We start from the raw sequence: 23,401 nt of genomic DNA, 5'->3' as shown, positions 1-23,401 counted from the left end.
CAGTAATTTAATGCCATATTAACGATAGAATTTTTGGCAGGGTTAACCTACTTCAAGTGGTTTTATTTGAAGTATAAGATAGGGATATGACAAGTTTAACGCATTTATATGTAAACGTACTGTAAATATGGAATTTCAGATTTTTATCTATATCCCTTCACCTAATGCCAAATATAGTACCATTGTAGTACTTTTCGCATAATTATAGTAAACATTTCCGAAACCACCTCCATATGTCCAGGCTACATGAGAACCGCGATCCTTATACCAAATTTTAGATTTCAAGCACAATCTATTCACCCAATACCATATTGTACCAAAAATAGTACTATTTAGTACTTTGCGTGCACTTGTAGGACATATTTCTAATACCACCTCTTTATCACAAATCTACCACCAACAGGGACCCCAATACAAAATTTCAAAATTCCAGCTTCATCAGTTCACCCTTAACCATACTGTAAGTAATTTAGTAAATTTCGCACACTTAGTACAATTTCATGTTTTCAGCTCTATCCGTTCACGTAATACCAAATGGTACCTTTTAGAAGTTTAGTACTATATTAGACCTTAAAGTTCGCATTTCCAAAATAAAACCCCTTTGGTACATCTATCCTGCCCTCTATCAATGACTCTTATTCCAAAATTCAGAATTCTAACTCAGACGGAACAACAGCGCTATATTGATTTCAAATGCCCTAAACGGATTTCGCCCAAAAAGACATGGCCGTTTTATTATCGGCAAGTCATTCACTCATCACTAGACCTCGTCGTTTTTTTATTGGAAGACCCAAAATCACATATCAAATATTTTTGTCAATTTCTTATCGCAACTGCATCTTTTTGGACAATTGCAGCAATTGTCAATTCATTCGAGGCGACACTGGCCTCCTTTTGGTGTTTTTGTTTTGAATCGTTTCGTTTCGCCTCTTTTTGTCATTCGTTTCCATTCACATTTCGATTGTTGTTGATTGGCTGAGATATGACCATAAGCAATGGTCAATATATTTTCAGCTTGTTAATAATTTGGAAACTTGTCGGGGTTTGTTAATATTTCCATTTATGGAAATGTATAGAACGAAAAAAACGACAACAACAAGAATTATATGTCGTAAATGGTCAGTCAAACAAACAAACACATCAGTTATGAAATGATGAATGAATGCCGAGAGATGTGACTTGTTTAATCCTTGTAAAGCAAAAGATAAATTCTAGGTTTTTGACATATCGAATAATGTAGATTATCGGTATGACGAAGGTACACATGTGTGTCAATGGAGTTCAAGGTTGACAAAGAACAAGTTAGTCTTGTTGACAGCTGTGTATTTTAAGTATATAGTCGTATAAATACATACGGCCGTGATCTGGGTAAGACTAGTCAGAAAATAGTATTATAAAATGTGTCTTCATTGGTAACTCAATAAGTTCTCTTCATAAATTTGTACAAAATATTACGATATGACTAGTAATATAACCAAAAAAAAAATATACAGGTAAAGTTCAACAAATTAGGGTTGTAGAACTAAAATAGAAGTAACGCGTATAAGCGTTTCGAAAGTTTATATCGCAAAGTAACTTAAATGGAGGGAACTGATCACCCTCTTCCACATATTTCGAGATCTTCGGATCAAGATTCCTAGAAATACTTGTATTTTAAGTGTATACAGGATGATATGACAAAACTGCAACCAACTTCAGACTGCTGTCATCTCTAAGCTACTCGTCCGACAGCTGTTACAATTATTCCAGTGACATCTCATTATATTGTTTACAACCGTACAAAAGCATTTTGGTAAAAATTTTCTAGAAAAAAAAAGTTATTCGCGATGGAATTTAAGCGTGCTAGAACGATTTCTTTATATTTGGCTGGAAAACCACAAGTGACTATTGTTAGAGCACTCCAGCATTCAAATGTGAATAAATCTTTTGTGTCTCGCACCATCGCTCGTTACCGTGATACTTGTAGGTAGCGTAGCCCGACGTCATGGAAGTGGACGAAAAAAAAAAAAAAAAACACCAACATCAGCAGAAATTGTTCGGAAAGTAAAGAAGCGACGAAACCCGCAACGCAGTAGCCGAAAAATGGCTCGTGAGCTGAACATATCGTAAAATTTCATTCGGCAAATATTCAAAAATGTGCTCGGGGTAGCCATTGAAATTCTAAAAAGTGCAAGAACTTACACCGCTTGCCAAAGAGGTCGGCTGAAAATGTGCACCTTCGGTTGGCCACCAGAACTCAAGCACCGGCCATGGTGATGATCCGCTCGTATTAATCGCCTGTGGCGTCAGAATAAATATCGAATATTATCGAAAATGTGCACCTTCGGTTGGCCGATGATGTGGGCCGCCATAACAGCAGATGGTCGCTATCCGCTCGAATTAATCGCCTGTGGCGTCAGAATAAATGCTGAATATTATCGCGAAAATATTCTGAAGGGTGTATTAAAGCCTTGGGCACGCCAACATGGTTACAAAATGAATGACATGGCCACCAAAATCTCCGGATACCAATACGTTGGACTATTGTGTCTGTAGTATTTTGGAAAGCAAGGTTGACACAAAAAAATACCAAAGTGTCGATCACCTCAAGCAAGCGCTTCGCCGGGAATGGGCCGGACAGCGTGTGACGGTTTCATTGGCCGTGTGAAGGGCATAATTCGTGCCAAAGGTGACCAATTCTACAAATCAAAACGTATTCTAAAATTCGATGCTATTTCCGACATTTTTTCCCTTCATTCAATAAAATTTAAGAAAAATGTAAAAATTATGGCGTTTGACTTTGTTGCTGTTTTTTTAACTCACCCTGTATTTTTTATAGGTATTGGAGGATGAAGTGGATTATTTCGATTCGCTATATCTGGTACCTCACGCATATTTCCACATTTTCCAAAAATTTGCACATCTCATATAAAGTATAGGAAATTGAAGTAGGAAGTAGTAGTCCTAACATGACACGTTGTAATATTTATACAGGATTGCCCATATTTGACGGACCTTTGGGCCCATTCCAATCGACGAGGCTTGTCCGCAGACAACATTCTTTGCGTCAATTGAATTTTGTACGGGAACAAATGCAAATCAATGCGAATAATCCGTTGTAAAGTGGACCGAGCCATGCCCAACTGCTGAGAACGGCGTTTTTGGGATGTTCTTGGGGACCTCTCAACACTGGCTCGTACGGCGGCGATATTCTCGGCCGATCGCCTTGGTCGACTTTTATATGGCCTCCTCGGATTAGAATCGATTTTTTTTTTTGTTGAGTGTAAATTTCAACAATTTCAGAGCGCTCGCGTTGCGTGTATTGGTTCATGGTAAAAATCTGCTTGGACTGACGCTTCAAACGCGGTATGTCATTAAGCGATGTGACATCTCTGTCAAAAGTTATGGCGTTGCCAGATGGGTTCGTCGAATATGGGCAAACCTGTATATAGCAGACTAAAGTCGAATACGAATTGGACACTATCGGCCAACTGATTTGAAACCTCCCCCATAACGGGTCAACACCTCCCCCATAACGGGTCAATACATATATAGGCAAAAGCGAATGATACTATTAAAATTGTTTTTTTTTACTTAGGATATAAAATGAAAGTTTTGCAGAATAGAACTATACATATAATATTGTTTTAAACATTTTTTGTTTATTTATTTTTTATGTGTGTTGTTGTTATTGTTGTTTTTTTTTTCATAATGATGAAGTACAATATTACTCACCCGGCTAGTCAAACGTTTGGTTCATTTGCTGTTGCTGCTCAAAAAAACTGCCAGAAAAGTGTCAACAAATTGTGTGATTTGTTTGTTTGTGTTCGGTGTTTGAAACCCAAACAACAACAAAAGATATGTACGATGTTGTTGTTGTCACTTAATAGAGGAAGAATAGAACTGCACGATTATCCACCAAAAGAAAATAAGCTAAGAAACAATAGCACCACCAAAAGTGAATGCAGCTTCTTATTAGCCAACAACACTAATCTCTACAAGCTATAAATCACAAAACGTAGCCGAACGAAAGACAAACGAACGAAAAAATAAAATTTGTTAAAATTTACGATATTAACGATTTTTAATTTCACACACGACGACACGACTAAAGGCGATGATATTGAATTGCGATCAATGACTAGATAAATTGGCGATAAAAATATAGACGACACTATTAATTTCTTTTTTTTTTTCTTTCTTTCTTTTTGATATTAAAGCCCTTGGGGCAGGTGTAAAAAGGTATTTTGTTGATTGTCAATAAAATTCTGATTAGGACATATTTTCAAAACATTAAGCGTATTAACATTTGTAATTTTGTTGTTTTCAAAACGTTCTCAGAAACATTTTTAATTTTTTCAGCAACTTAAAATTTTGAAAAATAATTCTCTTTCTCTCTCTCGCTTTTGTATATGTTATATCACTCTGGGTTTCTCTCTTTCTCTTAATCTCTTTAGAAAACTAACGATGCAGGACCTTTTTTGGTTAATGCCGTTTATTTTTTTTTTTTTTTTTTGTATTTGTTGACTTCTCAGTAAAGCAATTAATGGTCGATCAAAAATGTTTGGTTGGTAAGGAGGAACTGCTCTCTGTCCTGCAAGTATTGGAGAAAAAAGAAGAGAACCTTGATATAGTAATTGCCATAACTTTATCTTCAAAAAATAGATGTACTCATATCAGAGTTAACAAAAGGAGATTGCCAAGGCAAATGAAAAGAAAAAAAAAACAGACGACAGACAGAGATATTCGTTTTTTTTTTTTTGCTGAAAGGCAACAAGCAGGCGTATAGTTATAAAACAATGGCAGGCGAAATATAAGAGAATTCTGTTTTGGGAAAATAGAAGAGCATTGCGTACAAAGGTGCATGATGTAAATAGAAATTGGAATGAACAACTTTAGATCAGCAGGAGAAGAATAAGAAATGATGAACAATTTGTTTCAGTAGTGATGTGTCCAAAATTAAACTGAAAATAATGATTTGAAGTTGAAGAAGAAGGACTAGAGCAAGATAATGTTGGAGATAATTGAAAGAGAGACAGACAGAGAGATAGAGAGAGAAGGTAGGTGTGTGACACTGTTATAGGAAAATAAGAGTTTATCAGAGAGCGTAATGAAAATGCAAGAGAGATATAAAATGTCGTATATTATTTGAAGATTTTTTAAAATATAGATATTAACAAATTGTTATTGTTTTTAAAATAGTTTATATATACAAATCAATAACTAAAACACAATTTGGCATTGGCGTGTTTTTGTTGTTATTATAATTTTAGCATGACAAAAAACCAATTCACAAACACACAAACACACATAGAGAAACAAACGAACAATCAACAATTTTTTTAATTGGGTTAACGCAATACAGTGGTTAAAAATATGGATGTTTTTTTTTTGCAGGCAGCTTATAATACAAAACGAGACGCGTAATGACGATATTGAAATTTGTAATGAAATATGTTACAAAATTTACACTACTTTACCTATTTACATTGTTTTAACAAAAATTATTATAAAATTTCAGTCAGTCTCGGTTAGAAAATAAAGTCTTGATAACATATCGAATAAGTATTTGTCGTAATTTTTTTATATTTAAGGCAAAGTTGGGCATAATAACATACATATGACTTCATAATATGTGTTCATTTAAAACCTGTGCATTATATAATTTATTCAAGTGCTATATCGGGAAATTTCCTCAGCAATATGGCTCCGTCAAACTGTTCGTCTGTCTGTATGGTTGGTGCGCCCGATAACTCTCTAAGGGAACATCCGATTTGGTCCACACATGGTACATCGTAATATTATTATCAAACTAAAATCGATTTCGGAGATGGGCAATATCGGTCCACTCCATCTGGTACCTCCCCCACAAAAGATGGAAATTTTCAACAACTAAAAAAAAAATATATTTTACTGCACAGAACGAGAAAGGATAAAACGATTTTGCTGCAATTTTGCATATCCCTATATTTGCATCAGAGCTAGATTTGGGGTTAATATGGACAATATCGGTCCACTCCATCAAGAACCTTCCCTCACAAAAATTTTGAATACTTATAACTCTTATAAAATGTGATGTAAAAGTCTTCAAAATACACACATAACAATGTTTTTATTAACCCAAGGTCTGGAGTGAAAATGGAATACTTTTGTCCACTTCTTCTGGAAGAAGAAGCTCATAAAACGCGAAATTAAAATCCGATTACATTCAGAGTTGGTACAGGGTTGCCCATATTCGACGGAAAAAAATAAAAATTTGGCAGTTGGCAATGTTAATCATTTAATTTGTTCCAAGTAGATTTGTTTACATTAATTTTTGAATATGATATCTCTCAAATGGCCACCTCTGGCGTTGATGACGTATTGTGCCCTTTTTGCTGCATTTTCCATCGTTTTTGCCAACATTTCGGCCGGAATAGCGGCTATTTCTTCACGAATGTTGTCCTTGAGCTCTTCTACGGTCCTTGGCTTGTTAACGTAAACCTTTGACTTCAAATATCGCCACAAGAAGAAGTCAGGCGGCGTCAAATCGGGCGAACGCGGTGGCCAGTCCAAATCACCACTTTTCGACATCAAACGTCCCGGAAACAAATTCTTCAGAAAATCGATTGTTATGCGACTTGTGTCCGGTGGAGCACCGTCTTTTTGAAACCAGAACTGCTTCATACGCTTTCGACGAATAATTGGCATCACAAAATTGGTCATCATGTCGCGATAACGCTCCTGATTGATGGTAAAAGCATGATCATTTTCATTTTGGAAGAAAAATGGCCCAATGACCGCTTTCGCACTAACGCCGCACCAAACTGTGACTTTTTCGTCATGAAGAGGCACTTCTTGAATCTCCTGAGGATTTTCAGTGGCGTAAAAACGGCAATTTTGCTTATTTACGGTCCCATTCAATGTGAAATGGGCTTCATCGGACATGATAATTTTGTTCCAAAATTGCTCGTCATCTTCGGCCACTTCGATGACTCTTTGGGCCCATTCCAATCGACGAGGCTTGTCCGCAGGCAACATTCTTTGCGTCAATTGAATTTTGTACGGGAACAAATGCAAATCAATGCGAATAATCCGTTGTAAAGTGGACCGAGCCATGCCCAACTTCTGAGAACAGCGTTTTTGGTATGTTCTTGGGGACCTCTCAACACTGGCTCGTACGGCAGCGATATTCTCGGCCGATCGCCTTACTCGACTTTTTTATGGCCTCTTCGGATTAGAAAGAGCCTTACCAGTCGAAAATTGTTCGTATAAACGCTTAATAGTGTTCTTAGAAGGCGCACTTCTCACATTTTTTAATGTTTTAAAAACACGTTGAGTTTTCACAATTGACTTCTTCTGTTGAATGTAAATTTTAACTATTTCAGAGCACTCGCGGGGCGTGTATTGGTTCATGGTAAAAATCTGCTTGGACTGACGCTTCAAACGCGGTATGTCATTAAGCGATGTGACATCTCTGTCAAAAGTTATGGCGTTGCCAGATGGGTCCGTCGAATATGGGTAACCCTGTATTAATGCCACCCAAGAATGGTTACAAGACAAGGTCCCTCGCTTCATTTCCAGCGCACAATGGCCACCAAAATCTCCGGATACCAATCCGTTGCACTATTGTGTATGTGGAGTATTTTGGAAATCAATGGTGGCACTAAAAAATATCAAAGTGTCGGTCACCTCAAACAAACGCTTCCCCGGGAATGGGCCAAAATACCGCAGAGCAAAAGTAAAAATTATGGCGTTTGACTTTGTTGCTGTATTTTTTTATCTTTACACTACAGGATGAATTCAGTCGTAATTGCCAAAATTCAGTTCATTTGGGCTAACATGAGCTATATCCAAGTCTGAACCGATCTCAATAAAATTTGACAGGGGTATTTTCTAGCAGTATCTAATGTCCGATACCAAATATCATTCTTCTGGATTCACATGTAAGGCACTTAAAACCCCAAATCGGATGAAACATATATATGGGAGCTATAGCTATATCTGAACCGATTTTCCAAATTTGAATTACTTGCTTTTAGACTGTAATGTACCAAAATATAGGTCATTTGAACTTATATTGGATATGGGAGGTATATACAAGATTGAAGATATATGGGAGGTATATACAAAAAATACAAACAAAACAAAAAATTAGATCAATGTACTTTCACCGCAAATCAGTTGAATATCTTCACCATCTTAAAATTTTAAGACCTTCTCATGTGCGTGAAAATAAATTTAAATTTAAATTCTACTACTTTGATTTTTCGCTTACCAACACTGGTTTTCTCTCAGAGATAAATTTAAATTTAACTACATTTTCGTGAGAGTAAATTTAAATTTAACTCAAAAGTGCTTGTTGTGAAAGAAAATAAAAGTTAAAATTATGAAAATAATATAACAATAAAATGTTATATGAATTGTATTAAAAATTAATAATTATAAGAACTTTGGCCAGAACAAGAAAAGTGGCCAGACTTATATTTCCTATGGTCACTGTAGGATAAATGGGTTTGGACCCACTGTGGGAAAATGGTTAGGGATGCACCTTTATGGGGTTCATTTTCGGAAAGAGCATCGAAAATGCTCATAGATCACTTATTCTCATAATCCAAACCCATCTGGAATTCCCACTGTGGCCAGACTTATATTTCATATGGTCACTGTAGGAGAAATTGGTTTGGACCCACTGTGGAAAAATGGTTAGGGATGCGCCTTTATGGTGTCCATTTTCGGAAAGAGCATCGAAAATGCTCCTAGACCAACGATTCTCATAATCCAAACCCATCTGGAATTCCCACAGTGGCCAGATTTATATTTCATATGGTCACTGTAGGAGAAATGGGTTTGGACCCACTGTGGGAAAATGGTTAGGGATGCGCCTTTATGCTGTCCATTTTCGGAAAGAGCATCGAAAATGCTCCTAGACCAATGATTCTCATAATCCAAACCCATCTGGAATTCCCACAGTGGCCAGATTTATATTTCATATGGTCACTGTAGGAGAAATGGGTTTCGACCCACTGTGGGAAAATGGTTAGGGATGCGCCTTTATGGTGTCCATTTTCGGAAAGAGCATCGAAAATGCTCCTAGACCAATGATTCTCATAATCCAAACCCATCTGGAATTCCCACAGTGGCCAGATTTATATTTCATATGGTCACTGTAGGAGAAATGGGTTTGGACCCACTGTGGGAAAATGGTTAGGGATGCGCCTTTATGGTGTCCATTTTCGGAAAGAGCATCGAAAATGCTCCTAGACCAATGATTCTCATAATCCAAACCCATCTGGAATTCCCACAGTGGCCAGATTTATATTTCATATGGTCACTGTAGGAGAAATGGGTTTGGACCCACTGTGGGAAAATGGTTAGGGATGCGTCTTTATGGTGTCCATTTTCGGAAAGAGCATCGAAAATTCTCCTAGACCAATGATTCTCATAATCCAAACCCATCTGGAATTCCCACAGTGGCCAGATTTATATTTCATATGGTCACTGAAGGAGAAATGGGTTTGGACCCACTGTGGGAAAATGGTTAGGGATGCGCCTTTATGGTGTCCATTTTCGGAAAGAGCATCGAAAATGCTCCTAGACCAATGATTCTCATAATCCAAACCCATCTGGAATTCCCACAGTGGCCAGATTTATATTTCATATGGTCACTGTAGGAGAAATGGGTTTGGACCCACTGTGGGAAAATGGTTAGGGATGCGCCTTTATGGTGTCCATTTTCGGAAAGAGCATCGAAAATGCTCCTAGACCAATGATTCTCATAATCCAAACCCATCTGGAATTCCCACAGTGGCCAGATTTATATTTCATATGGTCACTGTAGGAGAAATGGGTTTGGACCCACTGTGGGAAAATGGTTAGGGATGCGCCTTTATGGTGTCCATTTTCGGAAAGAGCATCGAAAATGCTCATAGATCACTTATTCTCATAATCCAAACCCATCTGGAATTCCCACTGTGGCCAGACTTATATTTCATATGGTCACTGTAGGAGAAATTGGTTTGGACCCACTGTGGAAAAATGGTTAGGGATGCGCCTTTATGGTGTCCATTTTCGGAAAGAGCATCGAAAATGCTCCTAGACCAATGATTCTCATAATCCAAACCCATCTGGAATTCCCACAGTGGCCAGACTTATATTTCATATGGTCACTGTAGGAGAAATGTGTTTGGACCCACTGTGGGAAAATGGTAAGGGATGCGCCTTTATGGTGTCCATTTTCGGAAAGAGCATCGAAAATGCTCCTAGACCACTTATTCTCATAATCCAAACCCATCTGGAATTCCCACAGTGGCCAGATTTATATTTCATATGGTCACTGTAGGAGAAATGGGTTTGGACCCACTGTGGGAAAATGGTTAGGGATGCGCCTTTATGGTGTCCATTTTCGGAAAGAGCATCGAAAATGCTCATAGATCACTTATTCTCATAATCCAAACCCATCTGGAATTCCCACTGTGGCCAGACTTATATTTCATATGGTCACTGTAGGAGAAATTGGTTTGGACCCACTGTGGAAAAATGGTTAGGGATGCGCCTTTATGGTGTCCATTTTCGGAAAGAGCATCGAAAATGCTCCTAGACCAATGATTCTCATAATCCAAACCCATCTGGAATTCCCACAGTGGCCAGATTTATATTTCATATGGTCACTGTAGGAGAAATGGGTTTGGACCCACTGTGGGAAAATGGTTAGGGATGCACCTTTCTGGTGTCCATTTTCGGAAAGAGCATCGAAAATGCTGCTAGACCACTTAATCTCATAATCCAAACCCATCTGGAATTCCCACAGTGGCCAGATTTATATATCATATGGTCACTGTAGGAGAAATGGGTTTGGACCCACTGTGGGAAAATGGTTAGGGATGCGCCTTTATGGTGTCCATTTTCGGAAAGAGCATCGAAAATGCTCCTAGACCAATGATTCTCATAATCCAAACCCATCTAGAACTCCCACAGTGGCCAGATTTATATTTCATATGGTCACTTTAGGAGAAATGGGTTTGGACCCACTGTGGGAAAATGGTTAGGGATGCGCCTTTATGGTGTCCATTTTCGGAAAGAGCATCGAAAATGCTCCTAGACCAATGATTCTCATAATCCAAACCCATCTGGAATTCCCACAGTGGCCAGATTTATATTTCATATGGTCACTGTAGGAGAAATGGGTTTGGACCCACTGTGGGAAAATGGTTAGGGATGCACCTTTCTGGTGTCCATTTTCGGAAAGAGCATCGAAAATGCTGCTAGACCACTTAATCTCATAATCCAAACCCATCTGGAATTCCCACAGTGGCCAGATTTATATATCATATGGTCACTGTAGGAGAAATGGGTTTGGACCCACTGTGGGAAAATGGTTAGGGATGCGCCTTTATGGTGTTCATTTTCGGAAAGAGCATCGAAAATGCTCCTAGACCAATGATTCTCATAATCCAAACCCATCTGGAATTCCCACAGTGGCCAGATTTATATTTCATATGGTCACTGTAGGAGAAATGGGTTTGGACCCACTGTGGGAAAATGGTTAGGGATGCACCCTTATGGTGCCCATTTTCGGAAAGAGCATCGAAAATGCTCTTGACCACTTATTTTGAAAAACCAATCCTAAAAACCCCCATCCGACAATCTCACAGACGGTCGACTTAATTTTAATTTGATCACCATTTTATTGTTCTTATATTTTTAAGTCAGTTGCAATTTTTTTAATTGAAGTTCAACAAAAAATCTGCAATAGAATAATACGAAGGTATTATGTAATGGTTAAGCTATTTCTGCTACATTTTCATAATTAGCAGCTTTACCTAAAATTCTACTTGGTGTACACAACATCCCTAATATGGTAAAATTTGTTGTCGTCTGTAATATCCTAATTATCCAGGTACATCTAAAATATAAAAACGTTGTAAAAAAATTCAGAATGTTTAAATTTACAATAATAAACCACTTTACAAACATTTATTTGTTTATTTATTGTATTATTCATTTACATTTTCAACACACATAAAAGAAAATTGTAAATTGTCAATGTTGAAATACTTTTGCTTTAAAAAATACATATGTTTAAATTGCGCGGTGAATAACGTAATTTTTAAGATAAAAATTTTGATTATCATATGTAGTGTACATTCATTATTTTCAAATAAAAAATAATTTTTTTTGCAACAATAAATTAACATCGCAATTTATTAAATAATATATCCTCCTATCATTATAAAGAATGAAAAGTCACTATCAAATATTATTTATTTACTATATGTTAAAATTTTACTCATATTCTTCGATATTACCATACGTTACCACACGCAGCATTAGCAATTAGAAATTGCAACCCTGCTACATTTTTACAAAGCCGCCAAGTTGACAACATTGTGGCGGCAAAAAAGCAATAATTGTGATTGAATTGTGCTCAGTTGGCGCGGAAAAAACAACAAACAAACATCGTTTTTCAGACTAAAATTCTAGAATATTTTGCTTTTTTTGCTGTCAAATTATGAAAATCCAAGAAATTAAAACGCTTTTTGCCCATATCCATATCAAAGGTTTGAGCATAAATAGAGAAGGTGTCCCATTGCCTATGGCCGCTGGTTTAGTTGGACAAAATGCTGCCCGAGAAGCTGCTGATATAGTTGTGAATTTGACGAGAAACAAGAAAATGCTGGACTTGCCTTACAGCTGGAGTTAATATCCGGTACGGGCAACACTGCAACTGCTCTAGCTATTGCCCAGGAATTGGACAATAAGGTAACATTCTGTCCCGGAGATGTTCAGCAGCAAAATAAGAAAGACCGTGTTTCTCATAGAAAATTTGAGAGGTTTAATTGGTTTTAATGGAATGAGTGAAATTAAGGAAGCCTGAGGGTGAATTTACCGAACTCACAGAAAAAATGGAGGTGGATGACATCTACATTTGGCCAATAGTTGTGCCGTCAAGCGTTAAGGACGCAGTGACACCTTTGCAGCGGAATTTGACTTGGAGACCGAGGCTTGAATGTGTTATACGGTAAAACAAATAATTTAATTTTTCGGGTTTCCTTTGTTAACATTTCTTTTTGTTTGCTTCCAGTGGCACCAAAGACATTGCCTCATCTCATGGCATTCGATTGGAGTTACCTGATCCTTGGCTCTCATACGCACCTTACTATATCATTCCAGTGAAATATGGAACAATTCGTAAAACTGCGTGCCGAAATTGAAAACCCTCAATTGGAACAGTCCGCCTTTATCATTTTATCACATTGACTTCCAGTTGCTCACACCAGCCCATCAAATGGCCAAGGCGAATGGTCGCACACAAATTACATATTGGAACATATTGATGATCCGAGAAGAATACACAATTAATGAAATTAATCTACTTCCAACCGAATGATCTGTAGACATTTCGGTATTTCAGTGTATATAACCTTTTTCTGCATAAAATTTCAAATAAAGGGCTAGAAGAAACATGAAAATTCAAGTGTAATTGACTTCCCAGAACAAACGTTTCGGATCCGATCTGACATAAATTTGGCAATTGTGATTTTCAAAGACTAAACGCTCTAATAAGAATTCTTGCCATGTTTCTCAATCGAAATGACTGAAATATATTTTTAAATCATAATTGTAGAAGAATATTTAGTTCAAGGAACATTACAACAATGGCAGCAATTGTTTTGAAGAATAGTTTTTTAAGGAAAAGTTTTACTACATATTTCTTTTCATTGAGAGACAACTTCTGCAGGTATTTGAATATAAAACTATGTCTATATTCCACTCCTACGCCTATTAAATGGGGTAGCAAAGTAGTCGAATTCAGTACATAGTCTTCTTTTGTTAAAAGATTTTTTCCCGCCTGGAATCCACCAAAGAAGGAGAAAACTATAAAATGGTTAACAAATTTTTAATGCTACTCATGTTTATTTTTGTCGAAATAAATATATTTATTATTTATTTTAGAACAGTGTGGCTTGTTTGTTCGGGATACCGTAGTATTCTGTTGTTGCAAAATGGTCAGGCTTTATCCCTTTATTGTTGTTTTTATAAAACAACGTTTGTTTTTAAAACTGGGTTTTGGTAGCCAAAAAAGACAGTTGACTTTATCGTGCCACCTTGAAAATATGTCTTGCTCGAGCCTTTATTTAGGCATAATAAATTCACTATTAATGGTAGGAAAACCATTGTTTTCTTATTTCTAAAGTAAGGAATGTAGTAAGTATGAAATATAGAAATTATTTCAGTGTGAGTCAATTATCGGACAGATGTTTCGATGAACGTTTTGCACCCAAGAATAGGGCATGTACCATCATTTGGCCATTTGATGGGCTGGTGTGAGCAACTGGAAGTCAATGTGATAAAATGATAAAAGCGGGTTTTCAATTTCGGCACGCAATTTTACGAATTGTTCCATATTTCACTGGAATGATATAGTAAGGTGCGTATGAGAGCCAAGGATCAGGTAACTCCAATCGAATGCCATGAGATGAGGCAATGTCTTTGGTGCCACTGGAAGCAAACAAAAAGAAATGTTAACAAAGGAAACCCGAAAAATTAAATTATTTGTTTTACCGTATAACACATTCAAGCCTCGGTCTCCAAGTCAAATTCCGCTGCAAAGGTGTCACTGCGTCCTTAACGCTTGACGGCACAACTATTGGCCAAATGTAGATGTCATCCACCTCCATTTTTTCTGTGAGTTCGGTAAATTCACCCTCAGGCTTCCTTAATTTCACTCATTCCATTAAAACCAATTAAACCTCTCAAATTTTCTATGAGAAACACGGTCTTTCTTATTTTGCTGCTGAACATCTCCGGGACAGAATGTTACCTTATTGTCCAATTCCTGGGCAATAGCTAGAGCAGTTGCAGTGTTGCCCGTACCGGATATTAACTCCAGCTGTAAGGCAAGTCCAGCATTTTCTTGTTTCTCGTCAAATTCACAACTATATCAGCAGCTTCTCGGGCAGCATTTTGTCCAACTAAACCAGCGGCCATAGGCAATGGGACACCTTCTCTATTTATGCTCAAACCTTTGATATGGATATGGGCAAAAAGCGTTTTAATTTCTTGGATTTTCATAATTTGACAGCAAAAAAAGCAAAATATTCTAGAATTTTAGTCTGAAAAACGATGTTTGTTTGTTGTTTTTTCCGCGCCAACTGAGCACAATTCAATCACAATTATTGCTTTTTTGCCGCCACAATGTTGTCAACTTGGCGGCTTTGTAAAAATGTAGCAGGGTTGCAATTTCTAATTGCTAATGCTGCGTGTGGTAACGTATGGTAATATCGAAGAATATGAGTAAAATTTTAACATATAGTAAATAAATAATATTTGATAGTGACTTTTCATTCTTTATAATGATAGGAGGATATATTATTTAATAAATTGCGATGTTAATTTATTGTTGCAAAAAAAATTATTTTTTATTTGAAAATAATGAATGTACACTACATATGATAATCAAAATTTTTATCTTAAAAATTACGTTATTCACCGCGCAATTTAAACATATGTATTTTTTAAAGCAAAAGTATTTCAACATTGACAATTTACAATTTTCTTTTATGTGTGTTGAAAATGTAAATGAATAATACAATAAATAAACAAATAAATGTTTGTAAAGTGGTTTATTATTGTAAATTTAAACATTCTGAATTTTTTTACAACGTTTTTATATTTTAGATGTACCTGGATAATTAGGATATTACAGACGACAACAAATTTTACCATATTAGGGATGTTGTGTACACCAAGTAGAATTTTAGGTAAAGCTGCTAATTATGAAAATGTAGCAGAAATAGCTTAACCATTACATAATACCTTCGTATTATTCTATTGCAGATTTTTTGTTGAACTTCAATTAAAAAAATTGCAACTGACTTAAAAATATAAGAACAATAAAATGGTGATCAAATTAAAATTAAGTCGACCGTCTGTGAGATTGTCGGATGGGGGTTTTTAGGATTGGTTTTTCAAAATAAGTGGTCAAGAGCATTTTCGATGCTCTTTCCGAAAATGGGCACCATAAGGGTGCATCCCTAACCATTTTCCCACAGTGGGTCCAAACCCATTTCTCCTACAGTGACCATATGAAATATAAATCTGGCCACTGTGGGAATTCCAGATGGGTTTGGATTATGAGAATCATTGGTCTAGGAGCATTTTCGATGCTCTTTCCGAAAATGAACACCATAAAGGCGCATCCCTAACCATTTTCCCACAGTGGGTCCAAACCCATTTCTCCTACAGTGACCATATGATATATAAATCTGGCCACTGTGGGAATTCCAGATGGGTTTGGATTATGAGATTAAGTGGTCTAGCAGCATTTTCGATGCTCTTTCCGAAAATGGACACCAGAAAGGTGCATCCCTAACCATTTTCCCACAGTGGGTCCAAACCCATTTCTCCTACAGTGACCATATGAAATATAAATCTGGCCACTGTGGGAATTCCAGATGGGTTTGATTTATGTGAATCATTGGTCTAGGAGCATTTTCGATGCTCTTTCCGAAAATGAGCACCATAAAGGTGCATCCCTAACCATTTTCCCACAGTGGGTCCAAACCCATTTCTCCTACAGTGACCATATGAAATATAAATCTGGCCACTGTGGGAATTCCAGATGGGTTTGGATTATGAGAATCATTGGTCTAGGAGCATTTTCGATGCTCTTTCCGAAAATGGACACCATAATGGCGCATCCCTAACCATTTTCCAACAGTGGGTCCAAACCCATTTCTCCTACAGTGACCATATGAAATATAAATCTGGCCACTGTGGGAATTCCAGATGGGTTTGGATTATGAGAATCATTGGTCTAGGAGCATTTTCGATACTCTTTCCGAAAATGGACACCATAAAGGCGCATCCCTAACCATTTTCCCACAGTGGGTCCAAACCCATTTCTCCTACAGTGACCATATGAAATATAAATCTGGCCACTGTGGGAATTCCAGATGGGTTTGGATTATGAGAATCATTGGTCTAGGAGCATTTTCGATGCTCTTTCCGAAAATGGACACCATAAAGGCGCATCCCTAACCATTTTCCCACAGTGGGTCCAAACCCATTTCTCCTACAGTGACCATATGAAATATAAATCTGGCCACTGTGGGAATTCCAGATGGGTTTGGATTATGAGAATCATTGGTCTAGGATCATTTTCGATGCTCTTTCCGAAAATGGACACCATAAAGGCGCATCCCTAACCATTTTCCCACAGTGGGTCCAAACCCATTTCTCCTACAGTGACCATATGAAATATAAATCTGGCCACTGTGGGAATTCCAGATGGGTTTGGATTATGATAATCATTGGTCTAGGAGCATTTTCGATGCTCTTTCCGAAAATGGACACCATAAAGGCGCATCCCTAACCATTTTCTCACAGTGGGTCCAAACCCATTTCTCCTACAGTGACCATATGAAATATAAATCTGGCCACTGTGGGAATTCCAGATGGGTTTGGATTATGAGAATCATTGGTCTAGGAGCATTTTCGATGCTCTTTCCGAAAATGGACACCATAAGGGTGCATCCCTAACCATTTTTCCACAGTGGGTCCAAACCAATTTCTCCTACAGTGACCATATGAAATATAAATCTGGCCACAGTGGGAATTCCAGATGGGTTTGGATTATGAGAATCATTGGTCTAGGAGCATTTTCGATGCTCTTTCCGAAAATGGACACCATAAAGGCGCATCCCTAACCATTTTCCCACAGTGGGTCCAAACCCATTTCTCCTACAGTGACCATAGGAAATATAAGTCTGGCCACTTTTCTTGTTCTGGCCAAAGTTCTTATAATTATTAATTTTTAATACAATTCATATAACATTTTATTGTTATATTATTTTCATAATTTTAACTTTTATTTTCTTTCACAACAAGCACTTTTGAGTTAAATTTAAATTTACTCTCACGAAAATGTAGTTAAATTTAAATTTATCTCTGAGAGAAAACCAGTGTTGGTAAGCGAAAAATCAAAGTAGTAGAATTTAAATTTAAATTTATTTTCACGCACATGACCTTCTCGATATAATTTTTTAACCTCCATATAAATATCGGATATGGTGAAAATATGGTCATATTTTGAATTATTTTTTTTTTTTTGAAACATTTTTTTATTTGCTGTTTTTAAAACTTTTTTATTCTAAAATAGTGACAACCATCCTTATCCTTATGATTCCAAAAGATAAATTTTATTTTTAATTAATCTCTGTTTTAAGATTTCACCCCTCTGTGCGTCGTTGGGAGTACTAAATAAGAATCTAATGTGAAATATTACTTGATTTCTTTTGACATTCCAAATTATTAAAAGAATCGTATATCTTATAGCTTTCCGATGTAAGTATTCTGTAAAAACAATTCCTTTTTAATGTCTTATATTTATAGGCTTTTTAAAATCCCCGAAATTCCTTAAGAAAACTTAAATAAATATTACGAAATTAAATTTTGTTTTATTTTCTGAATTTCATTCATATTTTGTTTTTTTCTAAAAACTTCGTTCAACACAAACGAAAAATTATTAATATTTTCATGTTAATCACAAATGAAGCCATTCATTTATCTAAATGACTATTAAATAATTAGCTTCTGTTTCAAGTGTGAAAAGATGACACACCTCATTATAAATAAGGCGAATCGTTCGTTCGTTCGTCGTATCACAGCAGCGCACATGTGAGCGCCACAATAATTCATAATAGTTCGTTCACACCAGGCAATCTAAATTAAGTGGCATAAGATATGGTTGCGAGGCACTGTGCGCTAGCAACAGTAGCAAATGTCTGTGCCAGGCAACAAATTATGCGAGAGTGTTTGATCTGATCCAAAGGAATTGATCTGATAGAAAATCTATTCAAGCAGAAGCAATAATGCACACAAACGAATGAAAAGGCAGCAGCGGCAGCAGCACCAACAACAACAAAGGCAAAGAACTTGGCCATTGGCATTTGTAGAGACACCGAAATGATATTGGGGTTTTTAAGCGTCTTGCGATAAACGTTTTTTCTTTGGTTTGTTCGACGATTAGGTCAATAAAATAGCAAAGTAGAAAAAAACACAAGATATATAGGCTGCTACTTAATGGGGCAGGGGGAGGTATGTTGGAGGTGTTGGGAAAATTAATGAAAATTTTCAAAATTTATTTCATTAGATATTAATGTTGTTGCTTTTGTGCTGCACGTTCTTAAGTGTGGGTGTTTATTTAGTGAATGGATAGGCAATTTGGAAAAAAGCGAGACACAGTCGCACATAGAAAAAAATCACAATTAGAAATTCCTTTGTTTGGGTTCCAATGCTGGACGACCATAATAATAGTCCACGGTTGATGTTATTTACTACAGCACAATTGGTTCCCACTATAAATTCGAAAATAGATTTTATTGGACAAAAAAAAATAAAAATAAAAAATATTTAACCCCTTGGGTATTTGAAAATATTTTATTTTATTTCTTTTAGTTTTTTTTTCATTTAACAGCTTGTTCATTTTTCTCACACTACGGATGCCACTTGAAACTTATTGAGAATTATTACGTACGTATGTGTTGCTGAACAGACATCCAGCTAGGCTAGCCTAGCCAGCCACCACTAAGAACACTAATCGACTAGACAAACAAACACACACAGACAGACCGACAGTACATTAGCCTTGACTTTAGAAACCCTTAGGGGAATAATAAAACAAGTCATTAAATTGCCAAATATATTTTTAAAACAATATTCGATTCTCATAAAATTCTCAAGTGCATTTTACAAAGAACAAGTTCCATATTTGAATTCCAATAAAATTGCCGTTAATGTAAAGTAGGTTCTAAGTAATGTCTCACACGTTGCTATTCGTATATGTGATAAAATATAGGTATGCTATTTGATTCAAATTAAATAGTCCTATTTTTAAACTCGGGCGGGCCGACCTTATGCTACCCTACTACATTGTACATGTGAATGGATTTCTACTAAATTTACGGAGTCATTAAGCGTTTATACGAAAAACTTTCGACTGGTAAGGCTCTTTCTAATCCGAAGAGGCCATATAAAAGTCGACCAAGGCGATCGGCCGAGAATATCGCTGCCGTACGAGCCAGCGTTGAGAGGTCCCCTAGAACATCCCAAAAACGCCGTTCTCAGCAGTTGGGCATGGCTCGTTCCACTTTACAACGGATTATTCGCATTGATTTGCATTTGTTCCCGTACAAAATTCAATTGACGCAAAGAATGTTGCCTGCGGACAAGCCTCGTCGATTGGAATGGGTCATGGGTCCGTCGAATATGGGCAACCCTTTAAAATTTTTCCAGTGACAGCTCATTATATTGTTTACAAGTGTACAAAAGCATTTTGGTGAGGATTTTCCAGAAAAAAGTCATTCGTGATGGAATTCAAGTGTGATAGTGTGATTTCTTTTTATTTGGCTGGAAAACCACAAGAGGCTATCGTTAGAGCACTCCAGCATTTAAATATAAATAGATTTTTTGTGTCTCGTACCTTCGCTTGTTACCGTGATACCGATAGCGTAGTCCGACGTCAAGGAAGTGGACGGAAAAAAACAGAAACATCACCAACAGAAATGGCTCGAAAAGTAAAGAAACGACTTGATCGAAACCCGTGTCGCAGTGGCCGACAAATGGCTCGTGAGCAATATTCCATTCGGCAAATATTGAAAAATGGGCTCGGGGTAAAACCATCGAAATTCCAAAAAGTGCAAGAACTTACACCGCATCAGAACGAAAATAGACTCAAAAGATCTAAAGAGTTGCTTCGCTTAGCCGAAAGTGGCGAACTGCCGAATTTGGTTCTCTCCGATTAGAAAACATTTGTTGTCCAGCAGTTTGTAAACAAAGGAAATGATCGTGTTTACTTGCCAAAGAGGGCAGCTGAAAAGGTGCACCTTCGGTTGGCCACCAGAACTCAAGCGCCGGCCATGGTGATGGTGTGGGCCGCCATCATAGCCAATGGTCGCTCTCCGCTCGTATTAATCGACCGTGGCATAAGAATAAATACCGAATATTATCGCAAACATTTTGGCCGCAGACCTTAGACATTCCAACAGGACTCAGCACCACCCAAGAATGGTTACAAAATGAAATTCCTCGCTTCATTTCCAGCACACAATGGCCACGCAAAACTTCGGATACCCATCCCTCCGTTTTACAATTTATTTTTTATTTTGTGTATATATTTCAATTAGCACCATATTTGTAATTTAAGATCTTTCTCTCGTTCATTCTTCGCATTTACGATGGAAAATAAACTATGAAAATATGATAGGGCATACAGCAAAAATTTTTGTCAGTCGCGATGAGTAAAATACACACACATACATACTAAGAATTTAATATAAAATCAGATTGCACTAGAAAAAAAAAACTGCAATACACGACTGTGTAATGGTCAGACGATGGCCGGCGTTGAAATCAAATCCCTAGTAAAATAAGCAATTTTTGCACAACTTCTCTTCACACAATCATGTGCGCAGCAATACACCGACAAAATTACATTCGGTAATTCAGCAGAATAATGCAAAAAAAAAAAAAAAAACATTGACCACAATAATCTCGAAATGCAAAATGGAAATTTTAACTGCTGTCAATAAAATCGGTGACTGGAGAAACATATCTAATAAAGATACCTGATTTGATATTTTTGAAGAACACCAATGTCTGCATATTGAAAATATTCCCAAGGACAAAACAAGTAAGGAAAAGTCAAAAGTCGGCCGGGGCCGACTATACCCTTCACGACTATGCATATTACAGTACAGCTCCCGCAACAAAAGAATTTATTTCAAGTAGCTCATACCACCTATCAAAATTTGGCTTTAGAACAGTTATAGTTAGCTGAAGAGTACAATGTATCACTTGGAGAAGGATTATCATGTATTAAAAAGATATATTACGGACACGAGTTGCACAAAATGAAAACGTACATCCCGAAATTCAGTTCACTGAAAACCAGTAAAGAAAGTCCTAAAGTCAGGCGGGGCCGATTTTATGATATTCTACACCACTTTGCTAATTTAGTTGAGCTCCACATAACAATTAAAAGTTTTTATGGGAGAATTCAATCATACACGCTAAATTCGGACTTGTATTGCTCATGTGGTGCAAAATTAATTTGAAATCCGATATATATAGCTCCCATATCCAAATCGGAACCGATCTCGATTAAATTTGGCAAAGATATTTTTGAGCTGTATTTGATAGATTTCCCTGAATATCGTTGTTACAGAGTGCATATTATTACAAATCGGATGAATAATATATATGGAAGCTATAGCTATATCTGAACCGATCTTCACCAAATTTGACATACTAGCTTCTAGACTCAATTCGGTCGTAAGTGCCAAATTCCATCCCATTTGTACAAATATTAGACGTTTGGTGCACAATAAAAGGTAAATCGGACGAAGTTATATATGGGAGCTATATCCAAATCTGAACCGATCTCGACAAAATTTGGCAAATGTATTTCTGGGCTGTATTTGATGTATTTCCCCAAATATTGTTGTAACAGAGTGCATATTACGGCTGCGAAGTACAAAAATAACAAATCGGATGAATAATATATATGGGAGCTATAGCTATATCTGAACCGATTTCGATCAAATTTGGCATACTTATTTTCAGGCCTAATTTGGTGGTATGTGCAAAATTTCATACTGTTCGGGCTGATATTATACATTTGGTGCACAATAAAAGGCAAATCGGACGAAGATATATATGGGAGCTATATCTAAATTTCGACCGATTATCTCCAATTTCAATAGGGTTCGTCCTTGGGCCAAACAAATGATTTGTGCAAAATTTCATCTGGATCGGGCAATAATTGCGAACTGTACTTTGTTTACAAAAATGCATGGACAGACGGACGGACATGCATAAATCGACTCAGAATGTGATTCTATGCAGATCATCGAAGAAACTATGGGTCTATCTCGTTTCCCTTTAACTTATAACAAACAAATGCACAAAGACATAATACCCTGACCACCTTGTGGTGTAGGGTATAAAAACTGAAATCGGATTAAGGATATATATGGGAGCTATAAATCTTAGCCGTTCTCGATAAAAATTGGCAAATATATACCCGTAAATTGTCCAATAGAAGACAGCATGGCTCAACTTTAAAAAAGCCGCAGAGGTCGTCCGTATATAGATTATTTTTTAAGTTCTAAGCAACCTCTTGGCAGAAAGGACATCGGTCCTTTTTGCAGAGCACTAAACTGACAACAGTGGTTACTCCTTACGCAACTGAAAACATTTTTAGTTGTTTTATTTTGGCCTTGGTGATATTATTACACTGATATCATGGATTATTCATGGTCATGTTAAAATGTTTAATGCGTTTTACACTTACGATAAGTGCATCATAGCCTCATGTAAGTAAACCTGTTCTGTTACCACAAATTGATTTAAAAAAAGGGGAAATTTCAAAACACATGCC

The 23,401-nt window shown here is 36.8% G+C and overlaps 1 protein-coding gene and 1 long non-coding RNA gene across 10 annotated transcripts in view; one reads left to right on the top strand and one right to left on the bottom strand.

The window, feature by feature from the left end:
* LOC101889073 (polypyrimidine tract-binding protein 2-like) overlaps positions 1 to 23,401 on the bottom strand; it is a 420,192-nt gene that overhangs the window by 373,047 nt on the left and 23,744 nt on the right. For 2 of the 9 annotated variants that reach the window (XM_059119305.1, XM_059119318.1), the window contains exon 3: positions 3,715 to 4,573. The exons of the other annotated variants lie outside the window; for them this stretch is intronic. The gene's annotated coding sequence lies outside the window, so the exon portion shown is untranslated. The remainder of the gene's footprint in view (positions 1 to 3,714; positions 4,574 to 23,401) is intronic. 9 annotated transcript variants of the gene reach the window in all.
* On the top strand, positions 12,278 to 13,579 carry LOC131801170 (uncharacterized). Its single transcript, XR_009341725.1, has 2 exons — positions 12,278 to 12,979; positions 13,043 to 13,579. It is a non-coding gene; the product is annotated as an uncharacterized LOC131801170 (long non-coding RNA).

The sequence above is a fragment of the Musca domestica genome, unplaced genomic scaffold (assembly GCF_030504385.1).
Source record: "Musca domestica strain aabys unplaced genomic scaffold, Musca_domestica.polishedcontigs.V.1.1 1, whole genome shotgun sequence".
NCBI classification, from domain to species: Eukaryota; Metazoa; Arthropoda; class Insecta; order Diptera; family Muscidae; genus Musca; species Musca domestica.
This window is presented reverse-complemented; position numbering and strand designations above follow the sequence as displayed.